This window comes from Phyllobates terribilis, unplaced genomic scaffold (assembly GCF_046119375.1).
Source record: "Phyllobates terribilis strain yellow unplaced genomic scaffold, ASM4611937v1 Scaffold_186__1_contigs__length_3700242, whole genome shotgun sequence".
In the NCBI taxonomy this organism is placed as follows: domain Eukaryota; kingdom Metazoa; phylum Chordata; class Amphibia; order Anura; family Dendrobatidae; genus Phyllobates; species Phyllobates terribilis.
Window position 1 is genome coordinate 1,587,283 of NW_027362946.1, and position 24,375 is coordinate 1,611,657.

Consider the following 24,375-nt stretch of genomic DNA (forward strand, 5'->3'; position numbering starts at 1 on the left):
CCCTGTGGGTGGAGATAAGGGGAGGGGGAAAAAATAATAAATTGCTGATAGGGGTTTGTTATAAGTCTCCAAAAATAATGGAAGTAGTGAAGAATATCCTCGTAAAGCAAATAGATGAAGCAGAGACTCAATGAGAAGTCATTATTATGGGGGACTTCAACTACCCTGAAATACAATGGGGAACAGAAACCTGTAGTTCCAGCAAAGGTAATAGGTTTTTGACAACTATGAGAGACAATTACCTTTCACAACTGGTTCAGGACCCAACAAGAAGGGGGGCACTGCAAGACCTAATATTAACCAACAGGCCAGACCGCATATCAAATATACGAGTTGGGGGTCACTTGGGTAATAGTGATCACAAAATAATACATTTTTATGTAACCTTTAATAAGATGTGTAGTAGAGAGGTTTCAAGGACACTAAACTTCAGGAAGGCAAATTTCCAACGGTTGAGAGATGATCTTAGTGCAATAAACTGGGACGATATCCTGAGACATAAAGCTACACAAAGCAAATGGGAGACATTTATTAGCATCCTGAATAGGACCTGTGCACAATATATACCTTATGGGAATAAACATGCTAGAAATAGGAGGAAACCACTATGGCTAAATAGAGCTGTAAGGGGCGCAATATGTGACAAAAAGAAAGCATTTAGAGAACTAAAGCAAGTAGGTAGTGATGAGGCATTAAATAAATATAGAAAATTAAATAAATTCTGTAAAAACCAAATCAAGGCAGCAAAGAATGAGGCAGAGAGAATCATTGCCAGAGAAAGTAAAAATAACCCCAAAATATTCTTTAGCTACATAAATAGTAAAAAACTAAAAAATGATAGTGTTGGCCCCCTTAAAAATAGTCTGGGGGAAATGGTGGATGAGGATGAGGAAAAAGCCAATATGCTAAATGATTTTTTTTCAACCGTATTTACACAAGAAAATCGCATGACAGAAAACATGATCAGTGATAACAAAAATTCTCCATTAAATATCACTTGCTTAACCCAGCAGGAAGTACGGCGGCGTCTAAAAATCACTAAAGTTGACAAATCCCCGGGCCCGGATGGGATACACCCGCAAGTACTGCAGGAATTAAGTAACGTCATAGATAGACCATTATTTTTAATCTTTAAAGATTCCATAATAACAGGGTCTGTACCATAGGACTGGCGTATAGCAAATGTGGTGCCAATATTCAAAAAGGGGACAAAAACTGAACTTGGAAATTATAGGCCAGTAAGCTTAACCTCTACTGTGGATAAAATCCTGGAGGGTTTCCTAAGAGATGCTATACTAGAGTATCTGAAGAAGAATAACCTCATGACCCAATATCAACATGGGTTTACGAGGGACCGTTTCTGTCAAACTAATCTGATCAGCTTTTATGAGGAGGCAAGTTCCGGACTGGACCAAGGAAATGTAGTGGATGTTGTGTATATGGACTTTTCAAAAGCTTTTGATACGGTTCCACACAAAAGGTTGATACATAAAATGAGAGCAATGGGGATAGGGGAAAATATATGCATGTGGGTTAAGAATTGGCTCAGTGATAGGAAACAAAGGGTGGTTATTAATGGAAAACACTCCGACTGGGTCTCAGTTAACAGTGGGGTACCACAGGGGTCAGTATTGGGCCCCCTTCTTTTTAACATATTTATTAATGACCTTGTAGGGGGCATAAAGAGTAATATTTCAATATTTGCAGATGACACTAAACTCTGCAGGGTAATCAATACAGAGGAGGACAATTTTATATTACAGGAGGATCTATGTAAACTAGAAGCTTGGGCTGATAAATAGCAAATGAACTTTAATGGGGATAAATGTAAGGTAATGCACTTGGGCAGAGGAAATAAAATGTATAATTATATGCTTAATTGTAAAACACTGGGCAAAACTGTAACTGAAAAAGACCTGGGTGTATTGGTGGACGACAAGCTCACGTTTAGTGGCCAGTGTCAGGCAGCTACTGCAAAGGCAAATAAAATAATGGGATGCATTAAAAGAAGCATAGATGCTCATGAGGAGAACATAATTTTACCTCTATACAAGTCACTAGTGCAACCACACTTAGAATACTGTGTTCAGTTCTGGTCTCCGGCGTATAAGAAAGACATAGCTGAACTAGAGAGGGTGCAGAGAAGAGCGACAAAGCTTATTAGAGGACTGGGGGGTCTGCAATACCAAGACAGGTTATTACACTTGGGGTTATTTACTGTGGAAAAACGAAGGCTTAGGGGTGATCTTATTACTATGTACAAGTATATGAGGGGACAGTACAAAGACCTGTCTACTGATCTTTTTACTCTGAGGCCAGAGACGGGGACAAGGGGGCATCTTCTACGTCTGGAGGAAAGAAGGTTTAATCATAATCACAGACGGGGATTCTTTACTGTAAGAGCAGTGAGACTATGGAGCTCTCTGCCGCATGATGTTGTAATGAGTGATTCACTAATAAAATTTAAGAAGGGCATGGATGCCTTTCTTGAAAAGTATAATATTACAGGTTATATATACTAGATTCCTTGATAGGGTGTTGATCCAGGGAACTAGTCTGATTGTCGTATGGAGTCGGGAAGGAATTTTTTTCCCCAATGTGGAGCTTAGTGTTTGCCACATGTTTTTTTTTTGCCTTCCTCTGGATCAACATGTTAGGCTATGGGTTGAACTAGATGGACTTAGTCTTCCTTCAACCTTAAAAACTATGTTACTATGTTACTTTGCCTGTGCTGTCTCAGGGTTACCCGCTAACACACAGCTCTACCTCCTTAAGCTCCTGGTCGTATCCAGTACAGCTGACCTCTTTCTGTCTATAGTCCACTTCACCACACAGGGTACAGGCTGCTCTGGCCATATTACTCTGCCACTGGATCCAGTTACAGAATCTTGCTATCTCTGTTCTGCTTCCTTCCAGTCTCACACTCCTCACTATGGGGCCTCATCTGTCACACTCTCTGTATTTGGCGTCACCTCACTACTCATTCCAGTGCTGACTTCTCTAAGCAGGAAGAAACTCTCTTCTTACTTCCAAACACTCCTCCCATCTGTAGAGCCAGCTGACTGTTAAGTCTTCCTTACCTAGTTGTCCAATCTACTACAGCTCTGATGGGAGATATTACATTAAATTCAGCATTAAACATTGCTCAACCATTATACATGTTATAATGACACAAACTGTAAAAGTCTTCTGAGATGGTGTCCGACATCTTCACACACTTTTACTGTATAACCACGAGTCACTTAAATGTCAGGGACATCGATCTGTCTAGTTAGGGGCAGAAGTGATTGTGAATCAATGTCACCTCTTCTGGTGCAGATGAAAGTGACAACAGGAGCCCGGGAGAGGAACAGCGAGACACCCCGAAAGAGGGAATGGTGCAGATAGTTTCTTATTATGACTGCACAAGCCCATGTACATTGGTAGCGTACAAACAAGGGGAACAAATACCTGAACCTGGCAGATCCAAATTCAGACTGGTAGAAGCACTACTCTGACCCTGGTCTGTCCCTACATGATGGTGGAGGTTGGCACCCTAAGATAACGCAATGGCGCCCCCTATCAATAGTGGCTCACCCTGAATGCTCCTAACAACTCCTAGTTTATCTATGCTTGTGTAGCAACTTACTTGGGAAAATAGGTTAAACACTAAAAACTACAGCTGACCCTGCTTGCTCCTGTACAGACTAGATACCTTGACTACACAGTCCCCAGCGGTACCTGCGGGTGAAGAGATAGACCTAACCACAGACTAGGAGATGGCAGCTATGGCCTAAACTGCCTAAAAGGCAGACAAGTTGCTTCACGTTCCTGCTAAAGAACCAGAGGGCAGAGCAGAGTGTGAATTATCTAAAAGAAGACAAGTGTGCTGAACAAAGGAATAATCCCAAAGCAAGTAAAGTAAGAAACAAAATATCAAACAAAGAATACAGCAAGTACTGTTAACAAATATACTGCCTATTTTCAAATGATAAAAAGAAGAAAATTGCAAAGTATAGCAAATAAACAGCAAAGCGAAAAACCCTAGCTCCAAATATCAACAGAATGTCAGAATATCCAAATGAATCTATCACCAGCAGGAAACGCAGACTATAAAGCTGCACCCAAAATGTGATAGGCATCCAAATAAAAATACAAATGTGTAAAGCTAAGCAGGCTGCAGCCAGAAAAGCAGAACCCAAACACCCAGTGAAAAGGTGTGTGTCCTGTGGCTCGGCAGAAAGAGAAGCCGACCACAGAACACAAACTGAAGGGATCAAATCCTGGAGCATGACATTGCCACAGACAATTCCTCTCTCTTCCTCCTCCCTGACTTCTCTAGTTTTCCATTTCTGTTGTGTCTTGGTAATTATGGGTAACATGAGGCGGCCCATACAGGTTGTACAGGTGGTCTGGCTCTGCCAGGACGGCATCCATACGTGCCGTCACAAGAAGGTTTGCTATATCTCGCAGCACACTCTCAAGAGGACGGAAACAAACTCCATGTGGACGGCATGAGGGGCCAATATCCTGTAGTGGACAAGGGACAAATACCGCCACACCATGACCAGATCACATATTACCACCACATAGTGACCGAATACTACCATACTGAGCATTAATACAAAAACAGAATACTAATATTACCATTACTAATAGTGCCATTATTCACAGGAGCTCTGTGTATAGTATACAGTGTATAGTGTCAGTGTACAGATAACACACTGACTCACTGGTGATGTCTCTAGTTGAAATCCTTCATCTCCACTTTTCCTCTTCATCCATCGCAGACCGCCATCACTTCTTCTCGCCAGGACTCGTCTCTGCATAAAATAACACAGTTATCTAGAGCAGCTTACAGAGCACATTCCCCAATATTTCCCCAACTTCTACACTACACCAGATGAAGAAAAAAAGTGATATAGTGCCGCCCTGCACAGTAACATGAACCCCCCACAGAAAACAGTATCCTCAAAAATAAAATACATTACAGCAGTAATAATATCCTTTAATTAGCCCCTACAGTAATAATGTCCCACATCCTACTCCCATTGTCTTCATCCTGCCCCCATTGTCTCCATCCTGCCCCCAATGTCTCCATCCTGCCCCCATGTTTCCATTTGTCTCCATCCTGCCCCCAATGTCTCTCCATCCTGCCCCCAATGTCTCTCCATCCTGCCCCCAATGTCTCTCCATTCTGCCCCAATGTCATTCCATTCTGCCCCAATGTCTCTCCATTCTGCCCCCATTTCTTTCCATTCTGCCAATGTCTCTCCATTCTGCCCACGTCTCCATTCTGCCTCCATGTGTCTATTTTGCCCCATGTCTCCATTCTGCCCCCCAATGTCTCTCCATTCTGCCCCCAATGTCTCTCCATCCTGCCCCCAATGTCTCTCCATTCTGCCCCAATGTCTTTCCATTCTGCCCCAATGTCTCTCCATTCTGCCCCCATTTCTTTCCATTCTGCCAATGTCTCTCCATTCTGCCCACGTCTCCATTCTGCCTCCATGTGTCTATTTTGCCCCATGTCTCCATTCTGCCCCCAATGTCTCTCCATTCTGCCTCCAATGTCTCCATTCTGCCCCGTCTCAATTCTGCCCCGTCTCCATTCTGCCCCCAATGTCTCTCCATTCTGCCTCCGATGTCTCCATTCTGCCCCGTCTCCATTCTGCCACCATATTTCTATTCTGCCTCCATGTTTCTATTATGCACCCAATGTCTCCATTCTGCTCCCCTTTCTCCATTCTGCCCCTTTTGCCTCCATTCTGCCACAATGTTTCTATTCTGCCCCAATGTCTCCATTCTGCCCCCCTTGTCTCCATTCTGCCCTCCCTGTCTCCATTCTGCCCCCCTGCCTCCATTCTGCCCCCCTTGTCTCCATACTACCCCCTGGTTTCTATTCTGCCCCCAATGTCTCCATTCTGCCCCCCATGTTTCTATTCTTCCCTCCATGTCTCCATTCTGTCCCCCTTGTCTCCATTCTGCCCCCATGTTTCTATTCTGCCACCCTTGTCTCCATCCATACTGCCCTCTGGTTTCTATTCTGCCCCCAATGTCTCCATACTGTCCCCATGTCTCCATCCTGCCCCCTATCTCCATTCTGCCCCCCGGTCTCTATTCTGCCCCGTCTCCATTCTGCCCCCTATCTCCATTCTGCCCCCCGGTCTCTATTCTGCCCCGTCTCCATTCTGCCCCCTATCTCCATTCTGCCCCCTATCTCCATTCAGCCCCCCGGTCTCTATTCTGCCCCGTCTCCATTCTGCCCCCTTGTCTCCATTCTTCCCCCATGTTCCTATTCTGCCACCGTTGTCTCCATCCATACTGCCCTTTGGTTTCTATTCTGCCCCCAATGTCTCCATACTGTCCCCATGTCTCCATTCTGCCCCCTATCTCCATTCGGCCCCCCGGTCTCTATTCTGCCCCGTCTCCATTCTGCCCCCCTGTCTCCATTCTTCTCCCCTGTCTCCATTCTGCCCCGTCTCCATTCTGCCCCCCATGTCTCCATTCTGCCCTCAATGTGTTTCCATTCTGCCTCTAATATGACTCCATTCTCCCCCAATGTGACTCCATTCTGCCCCCCTGTCTCCATTCTGCCCCCCTTGTCTCCATACTACCCCTGGTTTCTATTCTGCCCCCAATGTCTCCATTCTGCCCCCGTCTCCATTCTGCCCCCCATGTTTCTATTCTTCCCTCCATGTCTCCATTCTGTCCCCCTTGTCTCCATTCTGCCCCCATGTTTCTATTCTGCCACCCTTGTCTCCATCCATACTGCCCTCTGGTTTCTATTCTGCCCCCAATGTCTCCATACTGTCCCCATGTCTCCATTCTGCCCCCTATCTCCATTCTGCCCCCCGGTCTCTATTCTGCCCCATCTCCTTTCTGCCCCTCTGTCTCCATTCTTCCCCCATGTTTCTATTCTGCCACCCTTGTCTCCATCCATACTGCCCTCTGGTTTCTATTCTGCCCCCAATGTCTCCAAACTGTCCCCATGTCTCCATTCTGCCCCCTATCTCCATTCTGCCCCCCGGTCTCTATTCTGCCCCATCTCCTTTCTGCCCCTCTGTCTCCATTCTTCCCCCATGTTTCTATTCTGCCACCCTTGTCTCCATCCATACTGCCCTCTGGTTTCTATTCTGCCCCCAATGTCTCCATACTGTCCCCATGTCTCCATTCTGCCCCCTATCTCCATTCTGTCCCCCGGTCTCCATTCTGCCCCGTCTCCATTCTGCCCCCCGTCTCCATTCTGCCCCCTGTCTCCATTCTGCCCCCTCTCTCCATTCTGCCCCCCGGTCTCTATTCTGCCCCGTCTCCATTCTGCCCCCCTGTCTCCATTCTTCCCCCATGTTTCTATTCTGCCACCCTTGTCTCCATCCATACTGCCCTCTGGTTTCTATTCTGCCCCCAATCTCTCCATACTGTCCCCATGTCTCCATTCTGCCCCCTATCTCCATTCTGCCCCCCGGTCTCTATTCTGCCCCATCTCCTTTCTGCCCCCCTGTCTCCATTCTTCCCCCATGTTTCTATTCTGCCACCCTTGTCTCCATCCATACTGCCCTCTGGTTTCTATTCTGCCCCCAATGTCTCCATGCTGTCCCCATGTCTCCATTCTGCCCCCTATCTCCATTCTGTCCCCCGGTCTCTATTCTGCCCCGTCTCCATTCTGCCCCCTAACTCCATTCTGCCCCCTGTCTCCATTCTGCCCCCTATCTCCATTCTGCCGCCCGGTCACTATTCTGCCCCCTATCTCCATTCTGCCCCCCGGTCTCTATTCTGCCCCCTGTCTCCATTCTGCCCCCCTGTCTCCATTTTTCCCCCATGTTTTTATTCTGCCACCCTTGTCTCCATCCATACTGTCCTTTGGTTTCTATTCTGCCCCCAATGTCTCCATACTGTCCCCATGTCTCCATTCTGCCCCCTATCTCCATTCAGCCCCCCGGTCTCTATTCTGCCCCTTCTCCAGTCTTCCCCCTATCTCCATTCTGCCCCCTGTCTCCATTCTGCCCCCTATCTCCATTCTGCCCCCCGGTCTCTATTCTGCCCCGTCTCCATTCTGCCCCCCTGTCTCCATTCTTCTCCCCTGTCTCCATTCTGCCCCGTCTCCATTCTGCCCCCCATGTCTCCATTCTGCCCTCAATGTGACTCCATTCTCCCCCAATGTGACTCCATTCTGCCCCCAATGTCTCCCATTCTGCCTCCATGTTTCCCATTCGACCCCCCCATGCCTCCATTCTGACCTCAGTGTCCCTCACCCTGCCCCCACCCTGTGCGGTTTTGGTGATTTTTTTCCTCTATAGACTTCTATGTGGAGCATAAAAAAACGTCTGTAAGAAACTGCAGATACTTTTTTAAGTGCAGAATCAAAGCTTTTCTGTACTGTAAAAAACAATTAAAAACGCGGTTTCACATCTGCACCAAAATGCATCAAATAAGGGGGAAAAAGCCTAAAATAGTGCACCAAAGATGCAATAACCAGAGGAGATTGTTATTGTGTAGATTGGTGCACAGTATTTATGCTATGTGTGAACACGGCCTTACAGACACAAAAAAGCCAGATGTCATATAGTGAAACTACACAGAGATGAGAAAGTTCTGAAGGGTCCAACTGTGAATGAGGGACCAAAAAATAATCCACAGGTCCCAACTAGAGAAGAGCAGGACGCACAGATGATATTGCAGCAGCCCGGGCTAATCTAAAGCAGCGACAGGGCCTCCCGTCCAGCCACCAATTACCACTGACCTGGATGCTGGACCTGAGTCCCATGAGTCGATCCTCTCATCTCTAGTCCCAGCCGTCCTGGATACAGCAGACAGTCCCGGATTTAGGTCTATGCCCTGCAGTCCCGAGTTTCTGCTGAATGTCCCTCACTGCCACCGCCCCTCTGATAACTCTTCCTGCCGGGGGAGAAAGACATGGTAAATGGGCATGGCTTGGGGTGTGGATAGGGGCGTGGTCAGACTACGCGTGCCGCATGGTTTCGCCCTCTTTCTAGTCCTCATAGGTTGGCGGTATGCTTGTACTGAGGAGATCTGGGATATCAGTGATTAGGTCCCATATTGTGCACTGTAAGGTCTGGAAAAGCTCCTTCTATCCGTCTCTGTAGCACCAGAGGAAGAACAGAGGGGAAAAGACAGGATTTTCTACATGTCGCGTTATGTAGATGTGACGCGCCCCCTGGGACATATTCCTTTTTGAGGGGAATACCCGGCACCGGATCAGATGGGGGGTTGTAGTCTCCGAGCGGCTGTGACCCGGCCCGTGCCCAGGGCGTCAAACTCAGTGTTATGTGGCAGTCCTACAGATGTTATTAAGAGTTCTTTTGTGTCGACTACGCCACCCGTTGTGATGCGGTCACTGTGGCCGCCGCTGCAGCAGGGTCCGCTGAGGCTGATGGTGGGTGCGCAGCTTGGTGGGATAACCCCCAACGGGAGGGGTATAGCCTCAGGGGGGACAGGTGCAGAGGATGGGGGTTGTGGTAGTGCAGTGCAGACGGCAATGAAGACAGAGTCGGGTTGTGCAGTTAAGGGTGTTTACTTACTGCAGATGTTGTACTGGTCACTCCAGCTTCGAGTGACCACCCGAGCCGTGCTGCGTCCACCAGGTCCTGGATCCAGCCAACCCCCAAACAAGTCCGGAGCGTGGCCCTGAGCTCTCCTTCTGTCCCGTTCTCTGGCCGTCCCCACCAGTGATCCACCTAGGTCCAGCTCCCTCGGGCCTTCTGTTGGGACACCCTTGGCCTTGGGTTCCCTGACCCTTCATGTGGTGTGCCTTCGGGGTGGATGTGATGGGTGACCGTGACAAACGCTGCCCACGGTCTCCGGTCTCTGGCTGGGGTGTGTTTTGCCCCCCACCAGCTTGGGTTCCGGTACCCTGTGCCGACTCTTCACCCGGGGATTTAAGTTGGGATCTTGGAGTCCTTTTCTGCTGTTTCCCCCTCTGGGTCTCTCTCTCTCTTCTCCTCTCTCACTCTGGGTCTCTCTTCTTCTCTGCTGGCTGACTTGTTCTCTGCATCTGACCCTGTTCTTAGTTGGTGCCCACCTTATATACACCCTCTATGTGTGAGCTCAGGTGACCAGCACCCAATGAGCTCCTATCTTTACCCAGGCTGCTCCCCCTATCTGCCCCTACACTACTTGGGATGTACCACCCCCCTCCCACTCCAGCCAGGAACAGACTCGGTCGTACCTGCACATTTCTAAGTGGGAGTACCGTCGGCCTGTTCCTCGGAAATGGGATGTATGTAGTGCATGCAGCCTACCGAGCTCAGTCCCACACTCCATCCTTACCCGGGAGTGGAATATCACACCTCTGGGTTGAGGTGCAATACCCCTGTAGCAGCCGAATCCTCAGGGTGCTACAGATGTTCTGCAGATTTATCACAACCGTCCACAAGAAGAAACTGCCATCACAGAGCCGCCTTTAGCTGTTGGAAAAGTTTAAACTTAGTTTTGAATAGTTGCTATAGGCAACAGGGACCGTTTCTATTTATGCTGGGTCACATGATGCTGGTGCTGGGTGATGTCATGTGACGGAATGTTGTGGGTGATGATGTCACAGAGGGCGTTGTGATGTCACCCTTGGGATATATAAGGGGGCTCCATCCACCTGGAGCTCATATCTCATTGGCCATATCTTGGTGCTGAGATACCCCCTGGAGACAATGAGGATCGCCATATTGTTTCTGTGCTGTACCCTGTTCTACCCTGTGAATTACCATAGGCTGCCGGTGAGTACCTGTCTATTATTACATATGGAGGACGTTTAGAATCAGCTGCGGCAGGGGAAGGGGATGGGGAGGGGGGTCCTGTAAGAATTTACCTGCGGGAATAAGAGGTTATGGCAGGGAAAGGAGCTTAGGAAGTGACAGTCAGAGGGGATATAAGTGTGGGGTGACCCCTCTGACTCCCACATTCCTGCCTTGTCCTTGTAGTGATTAATGACTTTGGTGTTGTCCCTTATATATCACTTTGCAGTCACCAGTGATCGCTCCGCACTGTGATCCTAAACTACAGTCTCATTTACCTTTTTGCAAACACCCAGAAGGGGAGGAGTGACATCACACCCATGTGAGCAGATCCCGCCCACTTTTACTGCAGTCGTAATGCGAGCTAGCTGTATTCTCTTTTCATGGAAATGTCAGCAGCTGCTCCCCCTAGTGTTTACAAGATGAAAACATCAAAACAGTTAAAATATTTTTTTCAGATTTTATACCATTAAAACCTTTTTAAATATATATGTGTATTTATATATAAATATAAATACTTTACAATTTTACAATTGTAAAAAAATTGCTGACACTTTCCCTTTAAAAGATCTAAAGACGTTCTGCTTCATGTGCCATTGTGACCAATCACAGCACAGATTATATTTTTTAAACTTTTCTTGAAAAACTGAAGCTGCTCCGTGATTGGAAATCATGTGGAAGGGTTCTCTTTTAGACATTTAGTTAGGTCCAAAGTATCAGTGACATGATGGATAGAACTGTGCAATGATGTCACAGAGGGCTTTGTGATGTCACCCCTGGGTATATTAGAAGCCTCGGCCCATCTGCAGCTTGTATCTCATTGACCATACCTTGGTGCTGAGAGACCTCTGAAGATGATGAGTATCATCCTATCATTTCTGTGCTTTACGTTGCTCTACCCCCCACATTACAGTACACTGAGGGCGAGTATGTTCTCATCAATATGGAGGTCACAAGGATCAGCTAATGAGAATATCGCCTCTTGCAGGACTTCTCATACTGGACACGTGACCGTCCGTCATATGAAAGTCCAACTGTAAATAATATTCCATGGACCCTGGAGGTGAATCCCAAACTTCTTCATGATCTTCTCAATGGGATATTTCTGAAAGTTGCTTGATAATGTATCCATCACTGTATAATAACAAGGGCTCTCTGTTTGACTGGATTGGGTATAAATATTCAGGACTTTATTATGTTTTTTTTCTTTATTATAGGATGACCCACTACCCGTGGATCTCAGGAGAAGCAGCACCTATCAAGCTTCCATCAATCTTCCTCTTTGGCTCTTCCGTGACGCAGTTTTTGTTGCGGTGATGACACTACTGACAATACTAGAGTATTTGGCCTTAAGTCTTGTCCTGAGCAAGTGGGCAATGTCTGAACCTGGTGAAACAATCAGAAAACTCCTGAGAACAAAACCATTCTGAAGGAACAAAGTGCTTGTAAGGAGCCGATTTGCATCCCTCAGATTCAGGAGCAAGACTCCAGGAGAACACCTGTCTTGTCCAATGGTAAATGTTCTACTCCATCCATGGCTCCTCCACCGCAGGATGCGAAAAAGGTTCCTAGTTGCAACTATAAAGTGGCATTCAGTGATATTGTCTGGGTCAGAACGATCCCTCACAACAATATAGGAAGAAGAGCTCGAAGTTGTACGGAGCATAAAGAGAGGTTACTGATTTTTCAGAGAAGCCAACAACCCAGAATTCCAGAGCCAAGAGCACCAGAACCTAGAACACCAGAACTTACCATGTCAGAACCTAGTATGTCAGAAACTAGAATGCCAGAGCCTGAAATGCCTACAACACCTCCACCCAAAATCAAGAGGAGAAGATGTTTCCTTAGATGTCTTAGAGGCGAGGAAGATTGAGAAGGCAACTGCTTGAACTTTCCCATTGCTCGTGTCTTCATCACAGGTTAGTCCTATACATGCTGTCTGATGGGCACCATCTTACTACATACAAGGCAGCATTGCACCTGAAATCGAATGGATATTTCGTCACACACTTGCACTTTAGCACCTTATCATATGGCGCATATATCTATGAACGCTTTGCTAAGTATCACTGTCTAGTATGTGCTTCTGATGAACCTATTTTAGGAAAACGTGTCGAGGTTTGGCATACTATGTACTTGAGTTTGGCGTACTATGTGCTTGTTGGTAAATTCTATTGCCATCTATAATCTACTAGATATTATAATGTCTCTGGTGGGATGCCCCATGCCGAATTGTTGATAACTGACTATGAGCATTGTCCTCTCTTTCTTATCTACTATGGTTACAGGTTGATGTGAAGAGAGCTGTGCCATTGGTAGCGATTTTCTACTGATTTGTCAGTTATAAGTATGTTAGTTTAGCAAATTTCTGCTTGTAGGGTCTAATGTTTTAGCATAGTGTATGTTCTGTGAGCTAAATTGTCATACTTATGCACTAGATAGATTATAAATTGTGATGCTTATGTACAAGATAGATTATTAGTTTAATCGGTGATTTTTTAAATATTTTTTAACATCAGGAGACTCAAGAATCGCATCTTACAGAAGACAAGAAGCCTAAATGCCGAAGGGTGATGACCTCTTGATGGCACAAGACTGGACAGAAGATAAAAACATTTGATGGCACACAGCCAGAGGGTGATGACCTATTGATGGCCATAGCCAGAGGGTCATTACCTGTTGATGGCACACAGCCGGACAGAGGATCATTACCTGTTGATGGCACACAGCCGGATGGTCATTACCTGTTCATGGCGCACTGCCGGATGGTCATTACCTGTTGATGGCACACAGCCGGAGGGTGATGACCTGTTGATGGCCATAGCCAGAGGGTCATTACCTGTTGATGGCGCACTGCCGGATGGTCATTACCTGTTGATGGCACACAGCTGGAGGGTGATGACCAGTTGATGTCTCACTGCCGGATGGTCATTACCTGTTGATGGCACACAGCCGGACAGAAAATAAAAACATTTGATAGTACACAGCCGGAGGGTGATGACTTATTGATGGCCATAGCCAGAGAGTCATTACCTGTTGATGGCGCACTGCAGGATGGTCATTACCTGTTGATGGCACACAGCCGGAGGGTGATGGCCTATTAATGGTCCAAAGCTGGAGAGTCATTACCTATTGTTGGCCACAGTCAGAGGGTCATTACCTGTTGATGGCATACAGCTGGCCAGAGGATCATTATGTGTTTATGACACACAGCCTGACAAAGGATAAGATCTTTTGATTGCATACACCGGATCCCTCCCTGATAACAAGGAACCCTGGGAGATATTGGTCATCCTGATCCCCCACTGACTATATACTTGCTCCACCTCACCCAATACCATCATGGAGGACACTTCCACCTGTGTCCACTGTAACGTTGGACTTTCTTTTATAATTACAGCAGATTAATAAACATCATAAAGCTGTAAAATTATCGAGTAATTTATTATAAAGAAATATAAATTATAATATATAGCTATAGAGGGCACATAAGACGACTAACTATAGAAAGCATGGTATAGCCTGATATATACTGTATATTCTAGATGGCGCTATTACACTAAATACATCACAACCTCCAGGGTGATATTACCGTACAATGCGAGATCACTAATAATGGCCACAGATTATGAGAAAATGACCAGCTCCATAGTCCTGGAGTTATTATAAATGTCTCTAGTGTGAGGCAGGGACTGGACGAGTGTTGGAGGGAGGTATATTCCCCCAGGACGTCCTTTATGTATCCATGCTGTAGAATCTGCCGTATACTTCTGTTCTAGCAGTCAGACATTTCACTCTGCAGATCACAGGCTCAACATTGTGTAAAACTACCACCGTATATAAGAGCACTCAGAATATAAACTAGCGGCATGCCGTGCACTGCCCACGTCATGTGTACGGGATACAGGACCTGCAGAACCTGGTACGGCCATTATAGTTGATAGATTAATGATACCTGTGCAGATGAAGGGAAAAAAAATATGTGCAACAACAGGAGGAGAAAGTCTCAAAATGTAATTTGAAAAGTATAATAGAGAAATGGGAAACTTCTGGAGATGCAGATAAGTGGTACCAGGGCGAAACGTAAGTGCAGTCAGACAAGCCAATGGCCTGGTAACAGAGGCCAAGCAGAGCCGGGTATGTGGTAATACAAATGGGTGGTGGACTGAGTCGAGGTTTCGGTAATCATGGTGTAACAGACCGGGCAGACTGACTGGGCAGGAGAGAATTTCATGTTTTTTTGATTATAGCATCATTCAGAGAATTCCTGCTCCTAATTATTAAAAGGGGTTGTCCGCGACTATTTTATTTTTTTTTACCATGGGCCTAAGAACTAAAAGGTAAGTATTTGCTAACGATATGCCTGTTGGGCCCGGTGCCGATCTCTGCCATTTCAGAAAGGTCACGGATCGCTCCTGCCAGTGATTTTGCAGCTCCCTCTCTGCTCTGTTGATGGGGTGTGACTGCCGATGTCATGCTGACTTGACAGCTAGCTCCCTGCTGCCTAACTGCAGGGAGCCATCTGTCAATGAGAATGAAGTTGGCAGTCTCGCCTCATTGACAGAGCAGCCGGGAAGAGGAAGAGCTGTTCTGTTGACGTGAAGCAGCAGAATCGCTGTTAGGAGCAGATCAGGTGTGATCAGAGCCGCCACAGGGTAGAACAGGCAGATAGTAAGCAATTACCTGCCTGTTAGTTCTTAGGCACATTGCATTTTTCTATCTCATCCTGTAGGAGTCACCTTCTCTTCAACGAAAAAGAGACACTGTGAAACCTACGCGTATCGAACACCAAAAGTTCTTAATCCTAGTATACAAATACATGTAGGGAGTTACAATTTACATGTTCGACTGCCCCATCATATGGGCGTGTTGATAGTTCCTCACTAGTGTTGAGCCACCCCCGTAGTGTTCGAGTTCGGTTCGGTTCGTCGAACACCCGTGTGTTCGCCGAACTGTTCGTCGAACACCTTCGAACACCGTTAAAACCAATGGCAGGCAAACAAAAACACATAGAAACACATAGAAAACACCTTCAAAGGTGTCCAAAAGCTGACAAACTGCTCAGAAGACACAACTAACACATGGAAAAGTGACAAGTACATATAGTCATGCGAAAAGAAAAGAGGTGGAGGAGTAAAAGGAGGGGGAGACACAGATATAGGCATGTCATGCCCTTCTAGAATCCAAAAAGTGAGAAGCCGACACGTTCAGTCCGCTCCTGCCCATGCCACCTCCGTGTCGCCGGGTTTGTGCCAGAGCCGCAGTGAACCCTGACGGCCAGCCCCCCTCTCCCAATACTGGTGCCTGTCCGCTGGTGGGTCGAGCGAGCCCCCCTGTGGTGGAGGCAGCTCTAAGCTTTTTAATTTAAATTGTCTCTCTAATTTGAATAAATACACTTTAAATCCATTTACAAGGATCTATTGGAGGGCAAGTCTCATGCCAGCAGCCGCGTAATTCCAGCTCCAGTAGCGTCCACTAAAGCTGCTGCAGTTAAAAAGCTTTTATAAGGATCGAGCTCGGCTGTCCACCGCAAGGCATCCTACTGCCAGTCCCAGCCCCTATGCCTTGGGGTGCCTCCTGATGCTCTTCACTGAGTATCCCGTGGTCCCGAAGCATTTCCTTTGAAAAAATGAAGTGTCCAAACTACAGGTGGTGTAGCTTGCTTAACAGCCGGGATAATCTGCTGACTAGCAGACACTGCTACTAGGCACAAAGTATTTCCTGGGCAAGATGCAGTTAAAAATTTGTAATTAGATACTCTCGTTGGATGCTGAGAAAGCATTCCATAGAGTCTCCTGGCACGCCATATATGATTCTCTTAAAAAGCTTGGGGTAGGGGTCTAGGGGACCCTTTTATAGCCAAAATCACGGCCCTGTATCGCAATACGTCACCTAGGCTGAAGATAAATGGAACTGTAGCACCCTGAGGGCTCGGTTGCTACAGAGGTATTGCACCTCACCCAGAGGTGTGATATCTCACTCTCAGGTAAGGATGTAGTGTGGATCAGGACCCGACACCTGCATGCATTACACCACATTGCCGTGGGGCAGGGCGACCAATATGCCCCTGAGATGGGCACGACAGTCCCTGTCCCTGGCTGGAGTGGGGGGAGGGAACACTGAGGAAGGGGAACCCTGTAGTGCAGGAGCAGGGAGGAAGCAGTTCCTGGGTGATTGAGAAGGGAGTATAAAAGGTGGGCACCATCTTAGTTCAGTGCAGAGAAGTCTGAGCAGAAGTGGCAGGGAGCAGGGGCTCTGCATGAGCTCTGCTCCGGAGGCGGGCCTAGTAACAGAGGCCCAGGCCTGGAAGAGGGAGAAGGAAGGAAGAGGAGCGGAGAAGGCTCCAGGAACGAGGAACGAAGGGATCTCAGGGGTGTGGACTGGCGAGTCGCCACCGCACGCCCGAATCCACCTGCGTGGAGGGGTCAGGCCAAAGGGGGAGACCGGTCCCCGAAACTAGTGGAGGAAGGAAACGACCCTCAGCTAGAAACAGGAGGCTGTGACATTTTATGTGGCGCAGCCCCTCGCTACACCCGCTAGGAAGGCACCACATAGGGTCAGGGAAACTGGCGCCAAGTTTACCAAGAGGAGGCCCGAGGCAGCCGGACAGAAGGGTTGGTAAGAAAGGCCAGACAAAGGACACACAAAGGGGGTCCTGTGAAGCACTCCAAAGTTATCTGGGAGTTGTCTGAGCCCCTCACCTGGTGAGCACAGTACGACGTGGGCAGCCGTTACCTGCAGACGTGGTCTGGATAATAAGAACTGTGAGTAAAGGCCCTGGACTGCATCACTGACTCCGTGTCATTACTGCTGCTGCCCTGCACCATCACCCCCATCCTCCGCATACACTGCCCTGAGGCTATACTCCTCCCGTGGGGAGTTATGCTACGCTCTGCTGCACCCACAACACCAGCCTCAGCGGTCTGCCCTGGAGCGGCGGTTCACTCTGACCGCAATCCACGGGTGGCGTAGTCGGACATTTAAACATCAAAACCACATAAATAGTTCCGCCACTGGTTTGACCGCCCTGAGCCACGGAACCGGGTTGCCGCCACGGAGACTACAACCACCAGCATCCACCAAAAAGGGTCCGGCTCCGGGTGTCCCAAGGCCCAGGGGGCGCGTCAGAACATTTTCATCACCTTTCACAATCACCAATGGGACAAGGCAGGGATGTTCTCTGTCCCCTCTCTTATACATCCTAGTGACGGAGCACCTGCTCTCATCAATTCGCCATAACCCCAATATTAGGTGGATTGAGGTGGGAGGCACCGAGTACAAGTGCTCTCTATTTGCTGATGATGTCCTAGTATATATCACTCAATCACATATATCCATCCATGCTGTTATGGCTGAAATAGATCACTTTGTTACATGGTCAAATTTTAAAATCAATGCAGCGAAGTCTGAGGCCCTCGATGTCTCCCTCCCCAAATCCATATAGGATTCCATCCAGTCCAACTTTCCCTTTGCCTGGCCCTCACAGGGTATCAAATACTTAGGAATTCCTATTCATAGAGACCTCTCCCATCTATGTTATCTTAATTTTGGGCCCTTTATTGAACAACTCCATACAGACCACGGTTGGCAAGTTAGAACTGTAAGATTCACTACGTGAACCACTGGTGTTTTGTGGAAAAGCACATGTACACTGTGTTCCAAATTATTATGCAAAAAGTGTTTAGGAGTGATAAGGGAAGAATTTGTTTGTTTGTCAGTTAAACTCATTGATGGTGATGTGTGTCAGGGCTCTTTATATCACTGTAAGCAATTGCAGACACCTGTGCTAATTAGTTTGGCAGGTGTGTCCAATGAAAGGCAAGACTACTTAAGAAGGCTGTCTCACATTATTAAGCAGCCTACATTTTCTGCCAAAATGGGAAAGATAAAGGATGTGTCGGCTGCTGAGAAGCAACAAATTGTGGAGTGTTTAGGTCAAGGCATGACTACAATCAACATTGTGCGATGATCAGGATGAAGTGTCTTGGCAATCAAGAAGTATGTAGCTGATTCACAGTACACACGTGTGCGTGCTGATAAGGGCAAATTGAGGACTCTTTCCTACAGGCAATTACGTCAGGTTGAAAGAGCAGCGGCAAAAAAGCCTTGTCATAGCAGCAGACAAGTTTTTGAAGCTGCTTGTGCCTCCAACGTCCCCCGAACAACAAGATGCAGGGTCCTTCAGAGGTTTGCAGCTGTGCATACGCCATCCTGTCGACCTCCTCTATCCACTTCACACAAGCAGAAACGGCTCCAATGGGCCAAACATTACATGAAGACTGATTTCAAAACTGTTTTGTTCACGGATGAGTGCCATGCAGCGCTCGATGGTCCAGATGGATGGAGTGGAGGATGGCTGGTTGATGGACACCCCACGCAAACACGGCTACAGCGCCAACAAGGAGGAGGTGGAGTAATGTTTTGGGCTGGAATCATGGGGAGAGAGATTGCCGGCCCCTTTAGGATCCCTGAAGGCGCTAAAGATGAACTCCATAATGTATGTGGATTTTCTCAAACAGCACTTCCTGCCATGGTTCAAGAAGAAGAATCGTGTATTTCACAGCAAGATCATTTTTCTGCATGATAATGCACCATCTCATGCTGCACATAAAACATCTGCATCTCTGGCTGATATGGGCATAAAAGGGGACAAACTTATGGTGTGACCCCCATGCTCCCCTGACCTCTACCCCATTCAGAACCTTTGGAGCATCATTAAAAGGAGTGTCTATGATGGCGGGAGGCAGTTCACATCTAAGCAACAGCTCTGGGAGGGTATTCTGTCCTCATGCAAAACAATTGAAGCAGAAACCATCCAAAACCTGACAAATTCAATGGACAAGAGAGTTCAGAAGCTCCTTTCGAACAAGGGGTCCTATGTGAAAATGTAACATCACCTAGAATAAAGTTTTGAGTTGAAAACTGTTTGATTTCAGTTTCTAACAACCTGCTAATGCTTATAATTTCAAAAATGACCATTTTTTTGGTCTTTATTAAAATGAAAAGGTTGATCGAAAAGTTTGGGGGATCTAAGAGTGTGGCAACCCAGTAGTCATGATTACTTCGAATTCTGACAATATGAGGGTCATGCTGCAGGTAGTGCAGCAAGAAGGCACTTATGTGTCTTGCGCATCTCGGAGCCCCAAAATTATTTTCCGGGCTAGATGCAGCTAAAAATTATTATTAATTTTAAATCTGGTGAAGCTTTAGTATAGATGGCCTAATAGGATCAGTGCTGCACACTGCTACAAAGCCCAAATTATTTTCCAGCCAAGATACAGATAAACATGATTAGTAATTTGAAAGCTTAAAACGGTTGGTAGGGTGATTTTAACCAATCATCAAGCTTTTACTCTCCCCAGGATGACACAGGGGTAGAAAAGTCGTTTCGGATCCATGATTTGTTCATCTTTATGAACGTGAGTCTGTCTACATTATCAGTGGAGAGCCGCGTGCACTTATCTGTCAGCACACCACCAGCAGCGCTGAACACACGTTCAGACAGAACGCTGGCTGCGGGGCATGACAAGATCTCCAAGGCGTAAGTGGCTAGCTCCGGCCATTTATCCAGATTGGAAGCCCAAAAAGAGCAAGGGTCCAGTGACACAGTCGTGGCTTCAATGTTTACTTGGAGATACTCCTGTACCATCGTCTCTAGGCGTTGACTATGTGTCAGACTTCTTGTCTCCTGTGGCCTTGCAAAGGATGGGCTAAAAAAGTGGTGAAATGATTCCGCAAAATTGATGTTACCAGCAGATACTGTGGTTCTGTTACGGTTTGAGTGCTGAACACTTGACGGTCCCACGGTTGGCAAGTTGGAACTGTGAGATTCACTACGTGCACCACTGGTATTTTGTGGAAAAGCACATGTAAGATTCTGCAACAGTCTCTGCTGATACTCCTGCATGCGTGCATCCCTTTCTATGGCAGGAATAATTTCTGCAAATTTACTTTTGTACCGGGGATCTAACAGTGTGGCAACCCAGTAGTCAGGATTATTTCTAATTCTCACAATTCGAAGGCACTCATGTGTGTTGCGCATCTAGGAGCACCAAGTCCCTGTTGTGTTGGTGGCGAGGTAACAATCATGCTTCCTTCCTCTGTCCTCTCCCCCCCAACCTCGCACAACAGAAATGTGATTAAGGTCTCCCTCATCTGATGAGTCTTCCATCAGTTCGTCCTCCACTTCTTCCTGGGCTCCTGCACCTTCCTCACTAGTTTGGCTGCTACCATGCGCCCTGGTAAAACCATCTCCCCCACCCTCACATGCCTGCCGCCTTGGTGCTGCCGACCGTCTGGACCTTGCAGATGTTAGCCCTTCCGCATACAACTCCTCCTCCTCTACTTCCTCCACCTCCTCTTGTGCCACCACCTGACTCCGAATTCTGTTTAACATGTGCTCCAGCATGTAAATCACCGGAATAGTCATGCTGATAATGGCATCGTCAGCACTAAACATCTTCGTCGCCATTTCAAAACTGTGCAGAAGGGTGCATAGGTCCCTGATCTGAGACCACTCCTCCAGCGTGATTTGCCCCACCTCTGGATCTCGTTGGCCCAGGCTATACGTCAGAACGTATTGCACCAGGGCTTGTCGGTGCTGCCACAGTCGCTGCAACATGTGCAGAGTTGAATTCCACCGGGTAGGCACATCGCATTTTAGCCGGTGAAGTGGCAGGCCCAACGACTTCTGTAGAGATGTAAGTCGCTGAGCTGCGGGATGCGAACGGCGAAAGTGAGCACACAACGACCGTGCCCTCTGCAGAAGGCCATCTAGTCTGGGATAGTGGGCTAAAAATTGCTGGACAACCAGGTTCAACACGTGAGCCATACAAGGCACGTGTGTGACATTGCCCCGGCGAAGGGCCGCACCCAGGTTTGCAGCATTGTCGCACACGGCCTTCCCTGGTTTCAGGTCCAGTGGAGACAACCATTCATGAAATTGGTTCTCCAGAGCTGACCACAACTCCTCAGCTGTGTGACTCACATTTCCCAGACATTTCAATGTAAAAACCGCCTGATGACGTTGAGCCCTACTGCCAGCATAGTAAGGAGGTGTGCAGGATCCCTTCTGCGCAGTTAGAAAGCTTGTGGCATGACCAGATAGGCTTTGGGTGCAGGTGGAAGACCGAGAGGAGGTTGAGGAGGCAGAAGCAGTGGAGGAACTTTGACATAAAGAGGATTGACGCACAACTCGTGGGGACGGCAAGACTTGGACAGCAGCCCCTTGTCCTGCTGTCACCATAGTTACCCAGTGCCCAGTCAGCGACATGTAACGCCCCTGTCCATGCCTACTCGTCCAAGTGTCTGTGGTGAAATGCACCCTGTCGCACACAGCGTTTCTCAAAGAAGCGGTGATGTTGTGTGCGACATGCTGGTGGAGCGCAGGCACACCTTTCTTTGAGAAGTAGTGCCGACTGGGCATCTGGTACTGGGGCACTGCGACGGACATAAGGTCTCGAAAATCCTCTGTGTCCACCAGGCGGAAAGGCAGCATTTCTGTAGCCAAGAACTTGCAGATGGTGAAATTCAACCTCTTAGCTTTCTCATGGCTAGGAGGAAATGGTCTTTTACTTGTCCACATCTGAGGGACCGAGGGCTGGCTATTGTGCTTAGACGGGGTTGATAAGGGTGTCCCCGGCAAACTGCCGGTCTGTGAGGAAGATGCAGGCGGACATGTTAGGTTTCCTTGATCCAAAGGTGGTGCTATCGATGTCGGACAGCGCTCAACACCAGCTGGTGTTACCACCTCCAAAGAAAATGATGACCTGCCAATCACGCTGGCTGTTGCGGGTAAAGAGGTGGCAGGTCTGCGCCCCAAAACAGGTGTGACTGCTGTCCCCCCAGTCACAGAGGATGAAGAGGCCGCGGATGCACAAGATATGGCAGACGGTGGTTGGCCCGGCCGGCTAGGCCGCATTGTAGCACACTGAGCTTCCCACTGCAACTTATGCTTCATGTCCATGTGCCGGTTCATGCATGAAGTACTCAAACTATGTATTTTTTGGCCTCTACTTAGCTTTTGCTGACAAATGTTACAGATAACACGAGTTGGGTCATCTTTATCGATCTGAAAAAATGCCCAGGCTATGCAAGGCTTAGCACCCATGCGACCTGAAGAGCCACCACGACTTGTGGTGAGAGGCAGAGTTGTGTTTGAGGATGCAGTTGTTGACGTGCTTCCAGTACTACGTCTCTGTCCAGGAAGGCGCAACCTGACCTCGTCGTCACTAGCATCTTCCTCCACCTCCTCTGCTGACCTCATCTCTTGGCTGACTGTGGGTTGACAGTAAGTGGGATCTCCAACCTCATCATCATCACCCTGTGCGTTATCACACCCGTCGTCCTCAGAGCCAACCTGTTCCTGCCCTGACAAAAAACTAAAGTTGTCGCTCCAATCAGGTATTTGAGTCTTATCATTGTCTTCCTCATTGTCTCCACCAACAGGAGTTACAGTTTGGGAATGAGGGTCTACATTATGGTCAGAACCTTCTGCGTCTGGTCCTGGATCCGACTCATAAAGATTCTGGGCATCAGTGCAGATCATTTCCTCGTCTGGATTCACAGAAGCACTGGAGTCGACCTCTGATTCCCAGGCTATAGTATGAGTAAACAGCTCTGCAGACTCAACCATCTGTTCTACCTCATACTCAGACGGGCAGCTGGAGATTTGGGAGCTGTGAGGAAGCAAGTGCGATTGGGGTGACACCTTTGAGGACTGGAGTATTTGTGATGTTGAAGTTGATGTGGAGGAGAGCCCACTTAAAGGAGCACTTGATATCCGTTGAAGCACCTGCTGTTTTTGTGCCTCATCTGGAATTTGTAGCGATTGGCGTGGCCGTAAGAAAGGGATCTTATCACATTGTCCGCTAAAAGAAGTAGACATTTTAGTTTGGCTGGAAGATGGTCTTTCTTCTGCAGATGTTACTGTTGCTTTAACACCTACCCCACGGACACAACCTTTTTTCTCCTTCCCAACACGCCTATTCCCCTTTCCACCAGCAGCAGGCCTTTTTTCACTCATTTTGGTGGTTAACTAATTAACAACTCTGGAGTTGTTTGCACAAAAAACAATGGATGGGAACCGAGCAGAGCTGAGTGGCCAAACTGTGGTATTAGGACAAAACTATTGGCTGGGTTAGATGCAAAAAAAAATTATATTCAATTTGCAACCTGATGGAGGTCAGTATAGATGGACTAATAGAGAAAGTCCCACACACTGCTAGAAGGCCAAATATTTTTTCAGAGCTAGATGCAGAAAAAAATATATTCAGTTTGCAACCTGATGGAGGTCAGTATAGATGGATTAATAGAACAAGTCCCACACACCGCTAGAAGCCCAATATTTTTTCAGAGGTAGATGCAGAAAAAAATATATTCAGTTTGCAACCTGATGGAGGTCAGTATAGATGGACTAATACAACAAGTCCCACACACAGCTAGAAGCCCAATATTTTTTCAGAGGTAGATGCAGAAAAAATATATTCAGTTTGCAACCTGATGGAGGTCTGTATAGATGGATTAATAGAACAAGTCGCACACACAGCTAGAAGCCCAATATTTTTTCAGAGGTAGATGCAGAAAAAAATATATTCAGTTTGCAACCTGATGGAGGTCTGTATAGATGGATTAATAGAACAAGTCCCACACACAG